This window comes from Daphnia magna, unplaced genomic scaffold (assembly GCF_020631705.1).
Source record: "Daphnia magna isolate NIES unplaced genomic scaffold, ASM2063170v1.1 Dm_contigs096, whole genome shotgun sequence".
NCBI lineage: Eukaryota > Metazoa > Arthropoda > Branchiopoda > Diplostraca > Daphniidae > Daphnia > Daphnia magna.
The window spans coordinates 36,922-57,157 of NW_025533123.1; the positions used below are offsets into that span (position 1 = coordinate 36,922).

The window sequence follows — 20,236 nt, forward strand, 5'->3', positions numbered from 1 at the left end:
TTGCTACTGAACTAGACTTAGGCGAAACTTTTGGAGGAGACTTAGCTGGAGACATACGCGCAGCAATTCTAGCAAAAATAGAGGGAGAACTCTTCCCTGAAACGGTACCAGAGGCCAAACTACCTCTGGGTTTCCGTCTGGAAACAAGATCGAGACGAGCTACGGCTTCGTACGCGCCGTTAGACCTAAGCTTACTTAACTGAGAACTAACTCTAGATGGTTGTGTACTTACAACGGAAGAAGCGGGTTCAGCATGCAACTTATCGAAATTAAGTGATCTAGCTACAGTTGGCTCACTCGGCCGGGGGACGTTAATTTGGGGCACACTGGGTTGTATGGGAGTTCGTGGAATTCTCGACCCGCCAGTAATAACATCATCATTCATTGTGGTTGAGTTCAAAAAGCGCTGCCACCATTATGTAAAGCATCCTCCCTCTCGGGTGGATGACTTTACGGATTAAGACAAATATATGAATACGGAACTCGGAGACGTTTACCCACAATGATGACAGTGTATTATTAGACTAGGGCCATAAGAATTACACGGGAAAGAACATACAATATAACAAGAAAGGGAATAACGAGCCAAACCATAATTACCAACAGAATAAGTGCAATTTGGAAGCTTACCGATGTAGCGCGAGCGTTACGGGAGCGCACGTTGGTAAAACGATACGAAGTGGCTCGTGGTAGCGAGAGCGGAACACGGAGAAAACATACACGAAATGGAGACGATTGGAAATACAATTCAGATAGGCACTTACGGAAACAGGTAGTCAGAGAAATACTTGAAGAGAAAACACTAAGGCAAGTTAGATGTCGAACTAGTGTTGTTGAAGGCAACTGAACATTTAGCGAGCTGCTAGCTGTCTGATCTTTCTTAGATTTTGGGTTCACCAAGAAACTTCGCATCTCGTCAAAGTGGCGTGATGCTGTTGACGTGTCGCTATGTCGCGCGTGCAGCCAATCAGAAGGTGTTTGTTTAATGGCTTGATTGGCGTCGCGCGTGCGACCAATCAAACGGATGTTTATTTAATGGCGTGATAATGCGTCGCACGTGTGACCAATCACGGAAGTTTGTTTAGTGGCGTGATAATGCGTCGCACGTGTGAGTCAGACAGCAGGTGTTCAATTAGGTCAACGCTAAGATGTCTATGACAAATGGTTACTATGCGGATTACAATAATCGAGTAATATGCAAAAGAAGAGTAAATGCAAGAGAGTAAAATGTAGACATAATTATATACCAAGGGAGAGTAAGCATAATATAATAAGAATGTGGGTGTCATAATTAAATGTATTTGTAGGCCTTCGTTACACTACTTTGCACTCCTTTCATTGATGATGAGTAAACTTGGGACGCGTAAAATAGCAAATTAAAGGAATTTTGAATCGTCAAAACAACAAAACTACTCTAAAAACAACATGTGTACTTCATTTTCGGGAGTCTTCTGGTGGTAATCAGCTAGTTAAAAGCCTTGTGCGGGACCATATGGAAAATTCACCCGACTCCCCACTTGGCGTGCCCTTTGGTTACTACTCAGACACGCAGATTGCAGTGAAATTGATAAACTTCAAAAACCGACTGTTCTCACCCAGGATCGAACTGAGGACCTTCAGCGTGTGAGGCCGACGTGATAACCGCTACACTATGAGAACACGAATTTTACAATAGGATCCTTTTTATAAAAGGGTTTTACAACCGAATCTAAGTTAACAATATAAATAACCACATCAGAAATGTATGCAAAGGATGTCTTGTTCCCACCCAGGATCGAACTGAGGACCTTCAGCGTGTTAGGCCGACGTGATAACCACTACACTATGGGAACTGAATTACACGCATTGATTGAAACCAAATTTCGATTAAGACCACATGGAATTGAACGCCCAACGTGGGGCTCGAACCCACGACCCTGAGATTAAGAGTCTCATGCTCTACCGACTGAGCTAGCCAGGCACATGTTAATGGTTAACGCAAACAGAAACGATCCCAACAATCCATTGAGTATTTCTTCTGTCAAAGGAATGGTGGAGTCCTAAAGAAAAATAACAACTTAAATAAATTTTTTTTGTGTGTGATTCATACGTTTGATTTCCAGCAAGACATGAAACAGCTGCCTCCACATATGGAAAGGAGGTGGGTTAGACCATGATGTATATCGGGAGTAGTAACGGCTGCAGAATCAGTTGAGCTACGCGTGTTAAGCTCCAGAGATGGCGTTTGCGGCTGGTTAATTGGAATTTCTGAAGAGAGGGAATGAGAGAAAGAAAGCAAAGATTCAAGGGTTAAGGTAATGAAAGTAAACGTTTCCGAACTAGCCCTTCCTCTTTATCACACGTGTCCATAAGGTAGATCACGTGATACAAACTTTTACCCTAAATTTCTCCGACGATGAATTGTAAACGAATATTTCCCAAATGAGCATTGGATTCGTCTCAGTGATACGAATAAAATGTAAATTATTTGATTCGATAAAACCTAAAATATTTGTTAGTTTGGAACTTACCAGCCGCGACGCCATCTCTGGAGCAGAACGAGTGTAGCTCAATTTCTTCCGTGAGAAGAGTACTTCCATTTCTACTCCTGGTAAACTTGATGGTGATAACGAAGGGAAAAAATATTTAAAAACATCAGCGCCATCTGACGTCTGGAAGAAGCCGTCTGTTTCCGGTTTTATTTACTAAACATTTGTATCCTGTCACTGACAGTAGCAGCATAAACTAGATAAATGGTGCCCAATTGTTGTTTCTGGGATTACCAAAAGGGTTGGAGAATGAACACATTACGTTTCTCTCAGTCGTAAAGAAGCACAAAGTTTCCGTTTCCCCCAATTAATTCAGATGCCTTTGTGGCGCAATTGGCTAGCGCGTTCGGCTGTTAACCGGAAGGCTGGTGGTTCGATCCCACCCAGGGGCGTAGCATAGGAGTTTTTACATATTCTTTTTATCCTTAGAGACTCCTTATGAAAGGTTAAGAATCATCTGTATCTTTTCCGTATACATCGTTGCCTAGTCATCAGTGGTGTACAACCATGATAACTCTACAGTTAAACAGATTATGGTTATCTTTATTAGTTATGCTACTTTGCACTCCTTTCATTGATGATGAGTAAACTTGGGACGCGTAAAATAGCAAATTAAAGGAATTTTGAATCGTCAAAACAACAAAACTACTCTAAAAACAACATGTGTACTTCATTTTCGGGAGTCTTCTGGTGGTAATCAGCTAGTTAAAAGCCTTGTGCGGGACCATATGGAAAATTCACCCGACTCCCCACTTGGCGTGCCCTTTGGTTACTACTCAGACACGCAGATTGCAGTGAAATTGATAAACTTCAAAAACCGACTGTTCTCACCCAGGATCGAACTGAGGACCTTCAGCGTGTGAGGCCGACGTGATAACCGCTACACTATGAGAACACGAATTTTACAATAGGATCCTTTTTATAAAAGGGTTTTACAACCGAATCTAAGTTAACAATATAAATAACCACATCAGAAATGTATGCAAAGGATGTCTTGTTCCCACCCAGGATCGAACTGAGGACCTTCAGCGTGTTAGGCCGACGTGATAACCACTACACTATGGGAACTGAATTACACGCATTGATTGAAACCAAGTTTCGATTAAGACCACATGGAATTGAACGCCCAACGTGGGGCTCGAACCCACGACCCTGAGATTAAGAGTCTCATGCTCTACCGACTGAGCTAGCCAGGCACATGTTAATGGTTAACGCAAACAGAAACGATCCCAACAATCCATTGAGTATTTCTTCTGTCAAAGGAATGGTGGAGTCCTAAAGAAAAATAACAACTTAAATAAATTTTTTTTGTGTGTGATTCATACGTTTGATTTCCAGCAAGACATGAAACAGCTGCCTCCACATATGGAAAGGAGGTGGGTTAGACCATGATGTATATCGGGAGTAGTAACGGCTGCAGAATCAGTTGAGCTACGCGTGTTAAGCTCCAGAGATGGCGTTTGCGGCTGGTTAATTGGAATTTCTGAAGAGAGGGAATGAGAGAAAGAAAGCAAAGATTCAAGGGTTAAGGTAATGAAAGTAAACGTTTCCGAACTAGCCCTTCCTCTTTATCACACGTGTCCATAAGGTAGATCACGTGATACAAACTTTTACCCTAAATTTCTCCAACGATGAATTGTAAACGAATATTTCCCAAATGAGCATTGGATTCGTCTCAGTGATACGAATAAAATGTAAATTATTTGATTCGATCAAACCTAAAATATTTGTTAGTTTGGAACTTACCAGCCGCGACGCCATCTCTGGAGCAGAACGAGTGTAGTTCAATTTCTTCCGTGAGAAGAGTACTTCCATTTCTACTCCTGGTAAACTTGATGGTGGTAACGAAGGGAAAAAATATTTAAAAACATCAGCGCCATCTGACGTCTGGAAGAAGCCGTCTATTTCCGGTTTTATTTACTAAACATTTGTATCCTGTCACTGACAGTAGCAGCATAAACTAGATAAATGGTGCCCAATTGTTGTTTCTGGGATTACCAAAAGGGTTGGAGAATGAACACATTACGTTTCTCTCAGTCGTAAAGAAGCACAAAGTTTCCGTTTCCCCCAATTAATTCAGATGCCTTTGTGGCGCAATTGGCTAGCGCGTTCGGCTGTTAACCGGAAGGCTGGTGGTTCGATCCCACCCAGGGGCGTAGCATAGGAGTTTTTACATATTCTTTTTTATCCTTAGAGACTCCTTATGATAGGTTAAGAATCATCTGTATCTTTTCCGTATACATCGTTGCCTAGTCATCAGTGGTGTACAACCATGATAACTCTACAGTTAAACAGATTATGGTTATCTTTATTAGTTATGCTACTTTGCACTCCTTTCATTGATGATGAGTAAACTTGGGACGCGTAAAATAGCAAATTAAAGGAATTTTGAATCGTCAAAACAACAAAACTACTCTAAAAACAACATGTGTACTTCATTTTCGGGAGTCTTCTGGTGGTAATCAGCTAGTTAAAAGCCTTGTGCGGGACCATATGGAAAATTCACCCGACTCCCCACTTGGCGTGCCCTTTGGTTACTACTCAGACACGCAGATTGCAGTGAAATTGATAAACTTCAAAAACCGACTGTTCTCACCCAGGATCGAACTGAGGACCTTCTGCGTGTGAGGCCGACGTGATAACCGCTACACTATGAGAACACGAATTTTACAATAGGATCCTTTTTATAAAAGGGTTTTACAACCGAATCTAAGTTAACAATATAAATAACCACATCAGAAATGTATGCAAAGGATGTCTTGTTCCCACCCAGGATCGAACTGAGGACCTTCAGCGTGTTAGGCCGACGTGATAACCACTACACTATGGGAACTGAATTACACGCATTGATTGAAACCAAGTTTCGATTAAGACCACATGGAATTGAACGCCCAACGTGGGGCTCGAACCCACGACCCTGAGATTAAGAGTCTCATGCTCTACCGACTGAGCTAGCCAGGCACATGTTAATGGTTAACGCAAACAGAAACGATCCCAACAATCCATTGAGTATTTCTTCTGTCAAAGGAATGGTGGAGTCCTAAAGAAAAATAACAACTTAAATAAATTTTTTTTGTGTGTGATTCATACGTTTGATTTCCAGCAAGACATGAAACAGCTGCCTCCACATATGGAAAGGAGGTGGGTTAGACCATGATGTATATCGGGAGTAGTAACGGCTGCAGAATCAGTTGAGCTACGCGTGTTAAGCTCCAGAGATGGCGTTTGCGGCTGGTTAATTGGAATTTCTGAAGAGAGGGAATGAGAGAAAGAAAGCAAAGATTCAAGGGTTAAGGTAATGAAAGTAAACGTTTCCGAACTAGCCCTTCCTCTTTATCACACGTGTCCATAAGGTAGATCACGTGATACAAACTTTTACCCTAAATTTCTCCAACGATGAATTGTAAACGAATATTTCCCAAATGAGCATTGGATTCGTCTCAGTGATACGAATAAAATGTAAATTATTTGATTCGATCAAACCTAAAATATTTGTTAGTTTGGAACTTACCAGCCGCGACGCCATCTCTGGAGCAGAACGAGTGTAGCTCAATTTCTTCCGTGAGAAGAGTACTTCCATTTCTACTCCTGGTAAACTTGATGGTGGTAACGAAGGGAAAAAATATTTAAAAACATCAGCGCCATCTGACGTCTGGAAGAAGCCGTCTATTTCCGGTTTTATTTACTAAACATTTGTATCCTGTCACTGACAGTAGCAGCATAAACTAGATAAATGGTGCCCAATTGTTGTTTCTGGGATTACCAAAAGGGTTGGAGAATGAACACATTACGTTTCTCTCAGTCGTAAAGAAGCACAAAGTTTCCGTTTCCCCCAATTAATTCAGATGCCTTTGTGGCGCAATTGGCTAGCGCGTTCGGCTGTTAACCGGAAGGCTGGTGGTTCGATCCCACCCAGGGGCGTAGCATAGGAGTTTTTACATATTCTTTTTTATCCTTAGAGACTCCTTATGATAGGTTAAGAATCATCTGTATCTTTTCCGTATACATCGTTGCCTAGTCATCAGTGGTGTACAACCATGATAACTCTACAGTTAAACAGATTATGGTTATCTTTATTAGTTATGCTACTTTGCACTCCTTTCATTGATGATGAGTAAACTTGGGACGCGTAAAATAGCAAATTAAAGGAATTTTGAATCGTCAAAACAACAAAACTACTCTAAAAACAACATGTGTACTTCATTTTCGGGAGTCTTCTGGTGGTAATCAGCTAGTTAAAAGCCTTGTGCGGGACCATATGGAAAATTCACCCGACTCCCCACTTGGCGTGCCCTTTGGTTACTACTCAGACACGCAGATTGCAGTGAAATTGATAAACTTCAAAAACCGACTGTTCTCACCCAGGATCGAACTGAGGACCTTCAGCGTGTGAGGCCGACGTGATAACCGCTACACTATGAGAACACGAATTTTACAATAGGATCCTTTTTATAAAAGGGTTTTACAACCGAATCTAAGTTAACAATATAAATAACCACATCAGAAATGTATGCAAAGGATGTCTTGTTCCCACCCAGGATCGAACTGAGGACCTTCAGCGTGTTAGGCCGACGTGATAACCACTACACTATGGGAACTGAATTACACGCATTGATTGAAACCAAGTTTCGATTAAGACCACATGGAATTGAACGCCCAACGTGGGGCTCGAACCCACGACCCTGAGATTAAGAGTCTCATGCTCTACCGACTGAGCTAGCCAGGCACATGTTAATGGTTAACGCAAACAGAAACGATCCCAACAATCCATTGAGTATTTCTTCTGTCAAAGGAATGGTGGAGTCCTAAAGAAAAATAACAACTTAAATAAATTTTTTTTTGTGTGTGATTCATACGTTTGATTTCCAGCAAGACATGAAACAGCTGCCTCCACATATGGAAAGGAGGTGGGTTAGACCATGATGTATATCGGGAGTAGTAACGGCTGCAGAATCAGTTGAGCTACGCGTGTTAAGCTCCAGAGATGGCGTTTGCGGCTGGTTAATTGGAATTTCTGAAGAGAGGGAATGAGAGAAAGAAAGCAAAGATTCAAGGGTTAAGGTAATGAAAGTAAACGTTTCCGAACTAGCCCTTCCTCTTTATCACACGTGTCCATAAGGTAGATCACGTGATACAAACTTTTACCCTAAATTTCTCCAACGATGAATTGTAAACGAATATTTCCCAAATGAGCATTGGATTCGTCTCAGTGATACGAATAAAATGTAAATTATTTGATTCGATCAAACCTAAAATATTTGTTAGTTTGGAACTTACCAGCCGCGACGCCATCTCTGGAGCAGAACGAGTGTAGCTCAATTTCTTCCGTGAGAAGAGTACTTCCATTTCTACTCCTGGTAAACTTGATGGTGGTAACGAAGGGAAAAAATATTTAAAAACATCAGCGCCATCTGACGTCTGGAAGAAGCCGTCTATTTCCGGTTTTATTTACTAAACATTTGTATCCTGTCACTGACAGTAGCAGCATAAACTAGATAAATGGTGCCCAATTGTTGTTTCTGGGATTACCAAAAGGGTTGGAGAATGAACACATTACGTTTCTCTCAGTCGTAAAGAAGCACAAAGTTTCCGTTTCCCCCAATTAATTCAGATGCCTTTGTGGCGCAATTGGCTAGCGCGTTCGGCTGCTAACCGGAAGGCTGGTGGTTCGATCCCACCCAGGGGCGTAGCATAGGAGTTTTTACATATTCTTTTTTATCCTTAGAGACTCCTTATGATAGGTTAAGAATCATCTGTATCTTTTCCGTATACATCGTTGCCTAGTCATCAGTGGTGTACAACCATGATAACTCTACAGTTAAACAGATTATGGTTATCTTTATTAGTTATGCTACTTTGCACTCCTTTCATTGATGATGAGTAAACTTGGGACGCGTAAAATAGCAAATTAAAGGAATTTTGAATCGTCAAAACAACAAAACTACTCTAAAAACAACATGTGTACTTCATTTTCGGGAGTCTTCTGGTGGTAATCAGCTAGTTAAAAGCCTTGTGCGGGACCATATGGAAAATTCACCCGACTCCCCACTTGGCGTGCCCTTTGGTTACTACTCAGACACGCAGATTGCAGTGAAATTGATAAACTTCAAAAACCGACTGTTCTCACCCAGGATCGAACTGAGGACCTTCAGCGTGTGAGGCCGACGTGATAACCGCTACACTATGAGAACACGAATTTTACAATAGGATCCTTTTTATAAAAGGGTTTTACAACCGAATCTAAGTTAACAATATAAATAACCACATCAGAAATGTATGCAAAGGATGTCTTGTTCCCACCCAGGATCGAACTGAGGACCTTCAGCGTGTTAGGCCGACGTGATAACCACTACACTATGGGAACTGAATTACACGCATTGATTGAAACCAAGTTTCGATTAAGACCACATGGAATTGAACGCCCAACGTGGGGCTCGAACCCACGACCCTGAGATTAAGAGTCTCATGCTCTACCGACTGAGCTAGCCAGGCACATGTTAATGGTTAACGCAAACAGAAACGATCCCAACAATCCATTGAGTATTTCTTCTGTCAAAGGAATGGTGGAGTCCTAAAGAAAAATAACAACTTAAATAAATTTTTTTTTGTGTGTGATTCATACGTTTGATTTCCAGCAAGACATGAAACAGCTGCCTCCACATATGGAAAGGAGGTGGGTTAGACCATGATGTATATCGGGAGTAGTAACGGCTGCAGAATCAGTTGAGCTACGCGTGTTAAGCTCCAGAGATGGCGTTTGCGGCTGGTTAATTGGAATTTCTGAAGAGAGGGAATGAGAGAAAGAAAGCAAAGATTCAAGGGTTAAGGTAATGAAAGTAAACGTTTCCGAACTAGCCCTTCCTCTTTATCACACGTGTCCATAAGGTAGATCACGTGATACAAACTTTTACCCTAAATTTCTCCAACGATGAATTGTAAACGAATATTTCCCAAATGAGCATTGGATTCGTCTCAGTGATACGAATAAAATGTAAATTATTTGATTCGATCAAACCTAAAATATTTGTTAGTTTGGAACTTACCAGCCGCGACGCCATCTCTGGAGCAGAACGAGTGTAGCTCAATTTCTTCCGTGAGAAGAGTACTTCCATTTCTACTCCTGGTAAACTTGATGGTGGTAACGAAGGGAAAAAATATTTAAAAACATCAGCGCCATCTGACGTCTGGAAGAAGCCGTCTGTTTCCGGTTTTATTTACTAAACATTTGTATCCTGTCACTGACAGTAGCAGCATAAACTAGATAAATGGTGCCCAATTGTTGTTTCTGGGATTACCAAAAGGGTTGGAGAATGAACACATTACGTTTCTCTCAGTCGTAAAGAAGCACAAAGTTTCCGTTTCCCCCAATTAATTCAGATGCCTTTGTGGCGCAATTGGCTAGCGCGTTCGGCTGTTAACCGGAAGGCTGGTGGTTCGATCCCACCCAGGGGCGTAGCATAGGAGTTTTTACATATTCTTTTTTATCCTTAGAGACTCCTTATGATAGGTTAAGAATCATCTGTATCTTTTCCGTATACATCGTTGCCTAGTCATCAGTGGTGTACAACCATGATAACTCTACAGTTAAACAGATTATGGTTATCTTTATTAGTTATGCTACTTTGCACTCCTTTCATTGATGATGAGTAAACTTGGGACGCGTAAAATAGCAAATTAAAGGAATTTTGAATCGTCAAAACAACAAAACTACTCTAAAAACAACATGTGTACTTCATTTTCGGGAGTCTTCTGGTGGTAATCAGCTAGTTAAAAGCCTTGTGCGGGACCATATGGAAAATTCACCCGACTCCCCACTTGGCGTGCCCTTTGGTTACTACTCAGACACGCAGATTGCAGTGAAATTGATAAACTTCAAAAACCGACTGTTCTCACCCAGGATCGAACTGAGGACCTTCAGCGTGTGAGGCCGACGTGATAACCGCTACACTATGAGAACACGAATTTTACAATAGGATCCTTTTTATAAAAGGGTTTTACAACCGAATCTAAGTTAACAATATAAATAACCACATCAGAAATGTATGCAAAGGATGTCTTGTTCCCACCCAGGATCGAACTGAGGACCTTCAGCGTGTTAGGCCGACGTGATAACCACTACACTATGGGAACTGAATTACACGCATTGATTGAAACCAAGTTTCGATTAAGACCACATGGAATTGAACGCCCAACGTGGGGCTCGAACCCACGACCCTGAGATTAAGAGTCTCATGCTCTACCGACTGAGCTAGCCAGGCACATGTTAATGGTTAACGCAAACAGAAACGATCCCAACAATCCATTGAGTATTTCTTCTGTCAAAGGAATGGTGGAGTCCTAAAGAAAAATAACAACTTAAATAAATTTTTTTTGTGTGTGATTCATACGTTTGATTTCCAGCAAGACATGAAACAGCTGCCTCCACATATGGAAAGGAGGTGGGTTAGACCATGATGTATATCGGGAGTAGTAACGGCTGCAGAATCAGTTGAGCTACGCGTGTTAAGCTCCAGAGATGGCGTTTGCGGCTGGTTAATTGGAATTTCTGAAGAGAGGGAATGAGAGAAAGAAAGCAAAGATTCAAGGGTTAAGGTAATGAAAGTAAACGTTTCCGAACTAGCCCTTCCTCTTTATCACACGTGTCCATAAGGTAGATCACGTGATACAAACTTTTACCCTAAATTTCTCCAACGATGAATTGTAAACGAATATTTCCCAAATGAGCATTGGATTCGTCTCAGTGATACGAATAAAATGTAAATTATTTGATTCGATAAAACCTAAAATATTTGTTAGTTTGGAACTTACCAGCCGCGACGCCATCTCTGGAGCAGAACGAGTGTAGCTCAATTTCTTCCGTGAGAAGAGTACTTCCATTTCTACTCCTGGTAAACTTGATGGTGGTAACGAAGGGAAAAAATATTTAAAAACATCAGCGCCATCTGACGTCTGGAAGAAGCCGTCTGTTTCCGGTTTTATTTACTAAACATTTGTATCCTGTCACTGACAGTAGCAGCATAAACTAGATAAATGGTGCCCAATTGTTGTTTCTGGGATTACCAAAAGGGTTGGAGAATGAACACATTACGTTTCTCTCAGTCGTAAAGAAGCACAAAGTTTCCGTTTCCCCCAATTAATTCAGATGCCTTTGTGGCGCAATTGGCTAGCGCGTTCGGCTGTTAACCGGAAGGCTGGTGGTTCGATCCCACCCAGGGGCGTAGCATAGGAGTTTTTACATATTCTTTTTTATCCTTAGAGACTCCTTATGATAGGTTAAGAATCATCTGTATCTTTTCCGTATACATCGTTGCCTAGTCATCAGTGGTGTACAACCATGATAACTCTACAGTTAAACAGATTATGGTTATCTTTATTAGTTATGCTACTTTGCACTCCTTTCATTGATGATGAGTAAACTTGGGACGCGTAAAATAGCAAATTAAAGGAATTTTGAATCGTCAAAACAACAAAACTACTCTAAAAACAACATGTGTACTTCATTTTCGGGAGTCTTCTGGTGGTAATCAGCTAGTTAAAAGCCTTGTGCGGGACCATATGGAAAATTCACCCGACTCCCCACTTGGCGTGCCCTTTGGTTACTACTCAGACACGCAGATTGCAGTGAAATTGATAAACTTCAAAAACCGACTGTTCTCACCCAGGATCGAACTGAGGACCTTCAGCGTGTGAGGCCGACGTGATAACCGCTACACTATGAGAACACGAATTTTACAATAGGATCCTTTTTATAAAAGGGTTTTACAACCGAATCTAAGTTAACAATATAAATAACCACATCAGAAATGTATGCAAAGGATGTCTTGTTCCCACCCAGGATCGAACTGAGGACCTTCAGCGTGTTAGGCCGACGTGATAACCACTACACTATGGGAACTGAATTACACGCATTGATTGAAACCAAGTTTCGATTAAGACCACATGGAATTGAACGCCCAACGTGGGGCTCGAACCCACGACCCTGAGATTAAGAGTCTCATGCTCTACCGACTGAGCTAGCCAGGCACATGTTAATGGTTAACGCAAACAGAAACGATCCCAACAATCCATTGAGTATTTCTTCTGTCAAAGGAATGGTGGAGTCCTAAAGAAAAATAACAACTTAAATAAATTTTTTTTGTGTGTGATTCATACGTTTGATTTCCAGCAAGACATGAAACAGCTGCCTCCACATATGGAAAGGAGGTGGGTTAGACCATGATGTATATCGGGAGTAGTAACGGCTGCAGAATCAGTTGAGCTACGCGTGTTAAGCTCCAGAGATGGCGTTTGCGGCTGGTTAATTGGAATTTCTGAAGAGAGGGAATGAGAGAAAGAAAGCAAAGATTCAAGGGTTAAGGTAATGAAAGTAAACGTTTCCGAACTAGCCCTTCCTCTTTATCACACGTGTCCATAAGGTAGATCACGTGATACAAACTTTTACCCTAAATTTCTCCAACGATGAATTGTAAACGAATATTTCCCAAATGAGCATTGGATTCGTCTCAGTGATACGAATAAAATGTAAATTATTTGATTCGATAAAACCTAAAATATTTGTTAGTTTGGAACTTACCAGCCGCGACGCCATCTCTGGAGCAGAACGAGTGTAGCTCAATTTCTTCCGTGAGAAGAGTACTTCCATTTCTACTCCTGGTAAACTTGATGGTGGTAACGAAGGGAAAAAATATTTAAAAACATCAGCGCCATCTGACGTCTGGAAGAAGCCGTCTGTTTCCGGTTTTATTTACTAAACATTTGTATCCTGTCACTGACAGTAGCAGCATAAACTAGATAAATGGTGCCCAATTGTTGTTTCTGGGATTACCAAAAGGGTTGGAGAATGAACACATTACGTTTCTCTCAGTCGTAAAGAAGCACAAAGTTTCCGTTTCCCCCAATTAATTCAGATGCCTTTGTGGCGCAATTGGCTAGCGCGTTCGGCTGTTAACCGGAAGGCTGGTGGTTCGATCCCACCCAGGGGCGTAGCATAGGAGTTTTTACATATTCTTTTTTATCCTTAGAGACTCCTTATGATAGGTTAAGAATCATCTGTATCTTTTCCGTATACATCGTTGCCTAGTCATCAGTGGTGTACAACCATGATAACTCTACAGTTAAACAGATTATGGTTATCTTTATTAGTTATGCTACTTTGCACTCCTTTCATTGATGATGAGTAAACTTGGGACGCGTAAAATAGCAAATTAAAGGAATTTTGAATCGTCAAAACAACAAAACTACTCTAAAAACAACATGTGTACTTCATTTTCGGGAGTCTTCTGGTGGTAATCAGCTAGTTAAAAGCCTTGTGCGGGACCATATGGAAAATTCACCCGACTCCCCACTTGGCGTGCCCTTTGGTTACTACTCAGACACGCAGATTGCAGTGAAATTGATAAACTTCAAAAACCGACTGTTCTCACCCAGGATCGAACTGAGGACCTTCAGCGTGTGAGGCCGACGTGATAACCGCTACACTATGAGAACACGAATTTTACAATAGGATCCTTTTTATAAAAGGGTTTTACAACCGAATCTAAGTTAACAATATAAATAACCACATCAGAAATGTATGCAAAGGATGTCTTGTTCCCACCCAGGATCGAACTGAGGACCTTCAGCGTGTTAGGCCGACGTGATAACCACTACACTATGGGAACTGAATTACACGCATTGATTGAAACCAAGTTTCGATTAAGACCACATGGAATTGAACGCCCAACGTGGGGCTCGAACCCACGACCCTGAGATTAAGAGTCTCATGCTCTACCGACTGAGCTAGCCAGGCACATGTTAATGGTTAACGCAAACAGAAACGATCCCAACAATCCATTGAGTATTTCTTCTGTCAAAGGAATGGTGGAGTCCTAAAGAAAAATAACAACTTAAATAAATTTTTTTTGTGTGTGATTCATACGTTTGATTTCCAGCAAGACATGAAACAGCTGCCTCCACATATGGAAAGGAGGTGGGTTAGACCATGATGTATATCGGGAGTAGTAACGGCTGCAGAATCAGTTGAGCTACGCGTGTTAAGCTCCAGAGATGGCGTTTGCGGCTGGTTAATTGGAATTTCTGAAGAGAGGGAATGAGAGAAAGAAAGCAAAGATTCAAGGGTTAAGGTAATGAAAGTAAACGTTTCCGAACTAGCCCTTCCTCTTTATCACACGTGTCCATAAGGTAGATCACGTGATACAAACTTTTACCCTAAATTTCTCCAACGATGAATTGTAAACGAATATTTCCCAAATGAGCATTGGATTCGTCTCAGTGATACGAATAAAATGTAAATTATTTGATTCGATAAAACCTAAAATATTTGTTAGTTTGGAACTTACCAGCCGCGACGCCATCTCTGGAGCAGAACGAGTGTAGCTCAATTTCTTCCGTGAGAAGAGTACTTCCATTTCTACTCCTGGTAAACTTGATGGTGGTAACGAAGGGAAAAAATATTTAAAAACATCAGCGCCATCTGACGTCTGGAAGAAGCCGTCTGTTTCCGGTTTTATTTACTAAACATTTGTATCCTGTCACTGACAGTAGCAGCATAAACTAGATAAATGGTGCCCAATTGTTGTTTCTGGGATTACCAAAAGGGTTGGAGAATGAACACATTACGTTTCTCTCAGTCGTAAAGAAGCACAAAGTTTCCGTTTCCCCCAATTAATTCAGATGCCTTTGTGGCGCAATTGGCTAGCGCGTTCGGCTGTTAACCGGAAGGCTGGTGGTTCGATCCCACCCAGGGGCGTAGCATAGGAGTTTTTACATATTCTTTTTATCCTTAGAGACTCCTTATGATAGGTTAAGAATCATCTGTATCTTTTCCGTATACATCGTTGCCTAGTCATCAGTGGTGTACAACCATGATAACTCTACAGTTAAACAGATTATGGTTATCTTTATTAGTTATGCTACTTTGCACTCCTTTCATTGATGATGAGTAAACTTGGGACGCGTAAAATAGCAAATTAAAGGAATTTTGAATCGTCAAAACAACAAAACTACTCTAAAAACAACATGTGTACTTCATTTTCGGGAGTCTTCTGGTGGTAATCAGCTAGTTAAAAGCCTTGTGCGGGACCATATGGAAAATTCACCCGACTCCCCACTTGGCGTGCCCTTTGGTTACTACTCAGACACGCAGATTGCAGTGAAATTGATAAACTTCAAAAACCGACTGTTCTCACCCAGGATCGAACTGAGGACCTTCAGCGTGTGAGGCCGACGTGATAACCGCTACACTATGAGAACACGAATTTTACAATAGGATCCTTTTTATAAAAGGGTTTTACAACCGAATCTAAGTTAACAATATAAATAACCACATCAGAAATGTATGCAAAGGATGTCTTGTTCCCACCCAGGATCGAACTGAGGACCTTCAGCGTGTTAGGCCGACGTGATAACCACTACACTATGGGAACTGAATTACACGCATTGATTGAAACCAAGTTTCGATTAAGACCACATGGAATTGAACGCCCAACGTGGGGCTCGAACCCACGACCCTGAGATTAAGAGTCTCATGCTCTACCGACTGAGCTAGCCAGGCACATGTTAATGGTTAACGCAAACAGAAACGATCCCAACAATCCATTGAGTATTTCTTCTGTCAAAGGAATGGTGGAGTCCTAAAGAAAAATAACAACTTAAATAAATTTTTTTTTGTGTGTGATTCATACGTTTGATTTCCAGCAAGACATGAAACAGCTGCCTCCACATATGGAAAGGAGGTGGGTTAGACCATGATGTATATCGGGAGTAGTAACGGCTGCAGAATCAGTTGAGCTACGCGTGTTAAGCTCCAGAGATGGCGTTTGCGGCTGGTTAATTGGAATTTCTGAAGAGAGGGAATGAGAGAAAGAAAGCAAAGATTCAAGGGTTAAGGTAATGAAAGTAAACGTTTCCGAACTAGCCCTTCCTCTTTATCACACGTGTCCATAAGGTAGATCACGTGATACAAACTTTTACCCTAAATTTCTCCAACGATGAATTGTAAACGAATATTTCCCAAATGAGCATTGGATTCGTCTCAGTGATACGAATAAAATGTAAATTATTTGATTCGATAAAACCTAAAATATTTGTTAGTTTGGAACTTACCAGCCGCGACGCCATCTCTGGAGCAGAACGAGTGTAGCTCAATTTCTTCCGTGAGAAGAGTACTTCCATTTCTACTCCTGGTAAACTTGATGGTGGTAACGAAGGGAAAAAATATTTAAAAACATCAGCGCCATCTGACGTCTGGAAGAAGCCGTCTGTTTCCGGTTTTATTTACTAAACATTTGTATCCTGTCACTGACAGTAGCAGCATAAACTAGATAAATGGTGCCCAATTGTTGTTTCTGGGATTACCAAAAGGGTTGGAGAATGAACACATTACGTTTCTCTCAGTCGTAAAGAAGCACAAAGTTTCCGTTTCCCCCAATTAATTCAGATGCCTTTGTGGCGCAATTGGCTAGCGCGTTCGGCTGTTAACCGGAAGGCTGGTGGTTCGATCCCACCCAGGGGCGTAGCATAGGAGTTTTTACATATTCTTTTTATCCTTAGAGACTCCTTATGATAGGTTAAGAATCATCTGTATCTTTTCCGTATACATCGTTGCCTAGTCATCAGTGGTGTACAACCATGATAACTCTACAGTTAAACAGATTATGGTTATCTTTATTAGTTATGCTACTTTGCACTCCTTTCATTGATGATGAGTAAACTTGGGACGCGTAAAATAGCAAATTAAAGGAATTTTGAATCGTCAAAACAACAAAACTACTCTAAAAACAACATGTGTACTTCATTTTCGGGAGTCTTCTGGTGGTAATCAGCTAGTTAAAAGCCTTGTGCGGGACCATATGGAAAATTCACCCGACTCCCCACTTGGCGTGCCCTTTGGTTACTACTCAGACACGCAGATTGCAGTGAAATTGATAAACTTCAAAAACCGACTGTTCTCACCCAGGATCGAACTGAGGACCTTCAGCGTGTGAGGCCGACGTGATAACCGCTACACTATGAGAACACGAATTTTACAATAGGATCCTTTTTATAAAAGGGTTTTACAACCGAATCTAAGTTAACAATATAAATAACCACATCAGAAATGTATGCAAAGGATGTCTTGTTCCCACCCAGGATCGAACTGAGGACCTTCAGCGTGTTAGGCCGACGTGATAACCACTACACTATGGGAACTGAATTACACGCATTGATTGAAACCAAGTTTCGATTAAGACCACATGGAATTGAACGCCCAACGTGGGGCTCGAACCCACGACCCTGAGATTAAGAGTCTCATGCTCTACCGACTGAGCTAGCCAGGCACATGTTAATGGTTAACGCAAACAGAAACGATCCCAACAATCCATTGAGTATTTCTTCTGTCAAAGGAATGGTGGAGTCCTAAAGAAAAATAACAACTTAAATAAATTTTTTTTTGTGTGTGATTCATACGTTTGATTTCCAGCAAGACATGAAACAGCTGCCTCCACATATGGAAAGGAGGTGGGTTAGACCATGATGTATATCGGGAGTAGTAACGGCTGCAGAATCAGTTGAGCTACGCGTGTTAAGCTCCAGAGATGGCGTTTGCGGCTGGTTAATTGGAATTTCTGAAGAGAGGGAATGAGAGAAAGAAAGCAAAGATTCAAGGGTTAAGGTAATGAAAGTAAACGTTTCCGAACTAGCCCTTCCTCTTTATCACACGTGTCCATAAGGTAGATCACGTGATACAAACTTTTACCCTAAATTTCTCCAACGATGAATTGTAAACGAATATTTCCCAAATGAGCATTGGATTCGTCTCAGTGATACGAATAAAATGTAAATTATTTGATTCGATAAAACCTAAAATATTTGTTAGTTTGGAACTTACCAGCCGCGACGCCATCTCTGGAGCAGAACGAGTGTAGCTCAATTTCTTCCGTGAGAAGAGTACTTCCATTTCTACTCCTGGTAAACTTGATGGTGGTAACGAAGGGAAAAAATATTTAAAAACATCAGCGCCATCTGACGTCTGGAAGAAGCCGTCTGTTTCCGGTTTTATTTACTAAACATTTGTATCCTGTCACTGACAGTAGCAGCATAAACTAGATAAATGGTGCCCAATTGTTGTTTCTGGGATTACCAAAAGGGTTGGAGAATGAACACATTACGTTTCTCTCAGTCGTAAAGAAGCACAAAGTTTCCGTTTCCCCCAATTAATTCAGATGCCTTTGTGGCGCAATTGGCTAGCGCGTTCGGCTGTTAACCGGAAGGCTGGTGGTTCGATCCCACCCAGGGGCGTAGCATAGGAGTTTTTACATATTCTTTTTTATCCTTAGAGACTCCTTATGATAGGTTAAGAATCATCTGTATCTTTTCCGTATACATCGTTGCCTAGTCATCAGTGGTGTACAACCATGATAACTCTACAGTTAAACAGATTATGGTTATCTTTATTAGTTATGCTACTTTGCACTCCTTTCATTGATGATGAGTAAACTTGGGACGCGTAAAATAGCAAATTAAAGGAATTTTGAATCGTCAAAACAACAAAACTACTCTAAAAACAACATGTGTACTTCATTTTCGGGAGTCTTCTGGTGGTAATCAGCTAGTTAAAAGCCTTGTGCGGGACCATATGGAAAATTCACCCGACTCCCCACTTGGCGTGCCCTTTGGTTACTACTCAGACACGCAGATTGCAGTGAAATTGATAAACTTCAAAAACCGACTGTTCTCACCCAGGATCGAACTGAGGACCTTCAGCGTGTGAGGCCGACGTGATAACCGCTACACTATGAGAACACGAATTTTACAATAGGATCCTTTTTATAAAAGGGTTTTACAACCGAATCTAAGTTAACAATATAAATAACCACATCAGAAATGTATGCAAAGGATGTCTTGTTCCCACCCAGGATCGAACTGAGGACCTTCAGCGTGTTAGGCCGACGTGATAACCACTACACTATGGGAACTGAATTACACGCATTGATTGAAACCAAGTTTCGATTAAGACCACATGGAATTGAACGCCCAACGTGGGGCTCGAACCCACGACCCTGAGATTAAGAGTCTCATGCTCTACCGACTGAGCTAGCCAGGCACATGTTAATGGTTAACGCAAACAGAAACGATCCCAACAATCCATTGAGTATTTCTTCTGTCAAAGGAATGGTGGAGTCCTAAAGAAAAATAACAACTTAAATAAATTTTTTTTGTGTGTGATTCATACGTTTGATTTCCAGCAAGACATGAAACAGCTGCCTCCACATATGGAAAGGAGGTGGGTTAGACCATGATGTATATCGGGAGTAGTAACGGCTGCAGAATCAGTTGAGCTACGCGTGTTAAGCTCCAGAGATGGCGTTTGCGGCTGGTTAATTGGAATTTCTGAAGAGAGGGAATGAGAGAAAGAAAGCAAAGATTCAAGGGTTAAGGTAATGAAAGTAAACGTTTCCGAACTAGCCCTTCCTCTTTATCACACGTGTCCATAAGGTAGATCACGTGATACAAACTTTTACCCTAAATTTCTCCAACGATGAATTGTAAACGAATATTTCCCAAATGAGCATTGGATTCGTCTCAGTGATACGAATAAAATGTAAATTATTTGATTCGATAAAACCTAAAATATTTGTTAGTTTGGAACTTACCAGCCGCGACGCCATCTCTGGAGCAGAACGAGTGTAGCTCAATTTCTTCCGTGAGAAGAGTACTTCCATTTCTAC

At 41.3% G+C, this 20,236-nt stretch overlaps 42 non-coding genes across 42 annotated transcripts; 9 read left to right on the forward strand and 33 right to left on the reverse strand.

Moving 5' to 3' along the window:
* Positions 1 to 1,586: 1,586 nt before the first annotated feature.
* On the reverse strand, positions 1,587 to 1,659 carry Trnav-cac. The gene has a single exon. It is a non-coding gene; the product is annotated as a tRNA-Val (tRNA).
* Positions 1,660 to 1,759: 100 nt separating this feature from the next.
* On the reverse strand, positions 1,760 to 1,832 carry Trnav-aac. Its single transcript has one exon. It is a non-coding gene; the product is annotated as a tRNA-Val (tRNA).
* A 55-nt stretch (positions 1,833 to 1,887) lies between these two features.
* Trnak-cuu lies at positions 1,888 to 1,960 on the reverse strand. The gene has a single exon. It is a non-coding gene; the product is annotated as a tRNA-Lys (tRNA).
* Positions 1,961 to 2,846: 886 nt separating this feature from the next.
* Positions 2,847 to 2,920, forward strand: Trnan-guu. The gene has a single exon. It is a non-coding gene; the product is annotated as a tRNA-Asn (tRNA).
* A 430-nt stretch (positions 2,921 to 3,350) lies between these two features.
* Trnav-cac lies at positions 3,351 to 3,423 on the reverse strand. The gene has a single exon. It is a non-coding gene; the product is annotated as a tRNA-Val (tRNA).
* Positions 3,424 to 3,523: 100 nt separating this feature from the next.
* Trnav-aac lies at positions 3,524 to 3,596 on the reverse strand. The gene has a single exon. It is a non-coding gene; the product is annotated as a tRNA-Val (tRNA).
* Positions 3,597 to 3,651: 55 nt separating this feature from the next.
* Positions 3,652 to 3,724, reverse strand: Trnak-cuu. The gene has a single exon. It is a non-coding gene; the product is annotated as a tRNA-Lys (tRNA).
* Positions 3,725 to 4,610: 886 nt separating this feature from the next.
* Positions 4,611 to 4,684, forward strand: Trnan-guu. The gene has a single exon. It is a non-coding gene; the product is annotated as a tRNA-Asn (tRNA).
* Positions 4,685 to 5,115: 431 nt separating this feature from the next.
* Positions 5,116 to 5,188, reverse strand: Trnav-cac. The gene has a single exon. It is a non-coding gene; the product is annotated as a tRNA-Val (tRNA).
* A 100-nt stretch (positions 5,189 to 5,288) lies between these two features.
* Trnav-aac lies at positions 5,289 to 5,361 on the reverse strand. The gene has a single exon. It is a non-coding gene; the product is annotated as a tRNA-Val (tRNA).
* Positions 5,362 to 5,416: 55 nt separating this feature from the next.
* Positions 5,417 to 5,489, reverse strand: Trnak-cuu. Its single transcript has one exon. It is a non-coding gene; the product is annotated as a tRNA-Lys (tRNA).
* An 886-nt stretch (positions 5,490 to 6,375) lies between these two features.
* Positions 6,376 to 6,449, forward strand: Trnan-guu. The gene has a single exon. It is a non-coding gene; the product is annotated as a tRNA-Asn (tRNA).
* Positions 6,450 to 6,880: 431 nt separating this feature from the next.
* Positions 6,881 to 6,953, reverse strand: Trnav-cac. Its single transcript has one exon. It is a non-coding gene; the product is annotated as a tRNA-Val (tRNA).
* A 100-nt stretch (positions 6,954 to 7,053) lies between these two features.
* On the reverse strand, positions 7,054 to 7,126 carry Trnav-aac. The gene has a single exon. It is a non-coding gene; the product is annotated as a tRNA-Val (tRNA).
* Positions 7,127 to 7,181: 55 nt separating this feature from the next.
* Positions 7,182 to 7,254, reverse strand: Trnak-cuu. The gene has a single exon. It is a non-coding gene; the product is annotated as a tRNA-Lys (tRNA).
* Positions 7,255 to 8,646: 1,392 nt separating this feature from the next.
* On the reverse strand, positions 8,647 to 8,719 carry Trnav-cac. Its single transcript has one exon. It is a non-coding gene; the product is annotated as a tRNA-Val (tRNA).
* A 100-nt stretch (positions 8,720 to 8,819) lies between these two features.
* Trnav-aac lies at positions 8,820 to 8,892 on the reverse strand. The gene has a single exon. It is a non-coding gene; the product is annotated as a tRNA-Val (tRNA).
* A 55-nt stretch (positions 8,893 to 8,947) lies between these two features.
* On the reverse strand, positions 8,948 to 9,020 carry Trnak-cuu. Its single transcript has one exon. It is a non-coding gene; the product is annotated as a tRNA-Lys (tRNA).
* Positions 9,021 to 9,907: 887 nt separating this feature from the next.
* On the forward strand, positions 9,908 to 9,981 carry Trnan-guu. The gene has a single exon. It is a non-coding gene; the product is annotated as a tRNA-Asn (tRNA).
* Positions 9,982 to 10,412: 431 nt separating this feature from the next.
* Trnav-cac lies at positions 10,413 to 10,485 on the reverse strand. The gene has a single exon. It is a non-coding gene; the product is annotated as a tRNA-Val (tRNA).
* Positions 10,486 to 10,585: 100 nt separating this feature from the next.
* Positions 10,586 to 10,658, reverse strand: Trnav-aac. Its single transcript has one exon. It is a non-coding gene; the product is annotated as a tRNA-Val (tRNA).
* A 55-nt stretch (positions 10,659 to 10,713) lies between these two features.
* Trnak-cuu lies at positions 10,714 to 10,786 on the reverse strand. Its single transcript has one exon. It is a non-coding gene; the product is annotated as a tRNA-Lys (tRNA).
* Positions 10,787 to 11,672: 886 nt separating this feature from the next.
* Positions 11,673 to 11,746, forward strand: Trnan-guu. The gene has a single exon. It is a non-coding gene; the product is annotated as a tRNA-Asn (tRNA).
* A 431-nt stretch (positions 11,747 to 12,177) lies between these two features.
* On the reverse strand, positions 12,178 to 12,250 carry Trnav-cac. The gene has a single exon. It is a non-coding gene; the product is annotated as a tRNA-Val (tRNA).
* Positions 12,251 to 12,350: 100 nt separating this feature from the next.
* Positions 12,351 to 12,423, reverse strand: Trnav-aac. The gene has a single exon. It is a non-coding gene; the product is annotated as a tRNA-Val (tRNA).
* Positions 12,424 to 12,478: 55 nt separating this feature from the next.
* Positions 12,479 to 12,551, reverse strand: Trnak-cuu. Its single transcript has one exon. It is a non-coding gene; the product is annotated as a tRNA-Lys (tRNA).
* An 886-nt stretch (positions 12,552 to 13,437) lies between these two features.
* Trnan-guu lies at positions 13,438 to 13,511 on the forward strand. The gene has a single exon. It is a non-coding gene; the product is annotated as a tRNA-Asn (tRNA).
* A 431-nt stretch (positions 13,512 to 13,942) lies between these two features.
* Trnav-cac lies at positions 13,943 to 14,015 on the reverse strand. The gene has a single exon. It is a non-coding gene; the product is annotated as a tRNA-Val (tRNA).
* Positions 14,016 to 14,115: 100 nt separating this feature from the next.
* Positions 14,116 to 14,188, reverse strand: Trnav-aac. The gene has a single exon. It is a non-coding gene; the product is annotated as a tRNA-Val (tRNA).
* A 55-nt stretch (positions 14,189 to 14,243) lies between these two features.
* Positions 14,244 to 14,316, reverse strand: Trnak-cuu. Its single transcript has one exon. It is a non-coding gene; the product is annotated as a tRNA-Lys (tRNA).
* Positions 14,317 to 15,202: 886 nt separating this feature from the next.
* Trnan-guu lies at positions 15,203 to 15,276 on the forward strand. The gene has a single exon. It is a non-coding gene; the product is annotated as a tRNA-Asn (tRNA).
* A 430-nt stretch (positions 15,277 to 15,706) lies between these two features.
* Trnav-cac lies at positions 15,707 to 15,779 on the reverse strand. The gene has a single exon. It is a non-coding gene; the product is annotated as a tRNA-Val (tRNA).
* A 100-nt stretch (positions 15,780 to 15,879) lies between these two features.
* On the reverse strand, positions 15,880 to 15,952 carry Trnav-aac. Its single transcript has one exon. It is a non-coding gene; the product is annotated as a tRNA-Val (tRNA).
* A 55-nt stretch (positions 15,953 to 16,007) lies between these two features.
* Trnak-cuu lies at positions 16,008 to 16,080 on the reverse strand. Its single transcript has one exon. It is a non-coding gene; the product is annotated as a tRNA-Lys (tRNA).
* An 887-nt stretch (positions 16,081 to 16,967) lies between these two features.
* Positions 16,968 to 17,041, forward strand: Trnan-guu. Its single transcript has one exon. It is a non-coding gene; the product is annotated as a tRNA-Asn (tRNA).
* Positions 17,042 to 17,471: 430 nt separating this feature from the next.
* Positions 17,472 to 17,544, reverse strand: Trnav-cac. The gene has a single exon. It is a non-coding gene; the product is annotated as a tRNA-Val (tRNA).
* A 100-nt stretch (positions 17,545 to 17,644) lies between these two features.
* Trnav-aac lies at positions 17,645 to 17,717 on the reverse strand. Its single transcript has one exon. It is a non-coding gene; the product is annotated as a tRNA-Val (tRNA).
* A 55-nt stretch (positions 17,718 to 17,772) lies between these two features.
* Trnak-cuu lies at positions 17,773 to 17,845 on the reverse strand. Its single transcript has one exon. It is a non-coding gene; the product is annotated as a tRNA-Lys (tRNA).
* An 887-nt stretch (positions 17,846 to 18,732) lies between these two features.
* Positions 18,733 to 18,806, forward strand: Trnan-guu. Its single transcript has one exon. It is a non-coding gene; the product is annotated as a tRNA-Asn (tRNA).
* A 431-nt stretch (positions 18,807 to 19,237) lies between these two features.
* Positions 19,238 to 19,310, reverse strand: Trnav-cac. Its single transcript has one exon. It is a non-coding gene; the product is annotated as a tRNA-Val (tRNA).
* Positions 19,311 to 19,410: 100 nt separating this feature from the next.
* On the reverse strand, positions 19,411 to 19,483 carry Trnav-aac. Its single transcript has one exon. It is a non-coding gene; the product is annotated as a tRNA-Val (tRNA).
* A 55-nt stretch (positions 19,484 to 19,538) lies between these two features.
* On the reverse strand, positions 19,539 to 19,611 carry Trnak-cuu. The gene has a single exon. It is a non-coding gene; the product is annotated as a tRNA-Lys (tRNA).
* Between the last annotated feature and the right edge of the window lie 625 nt (positions 19,612 to 20,236).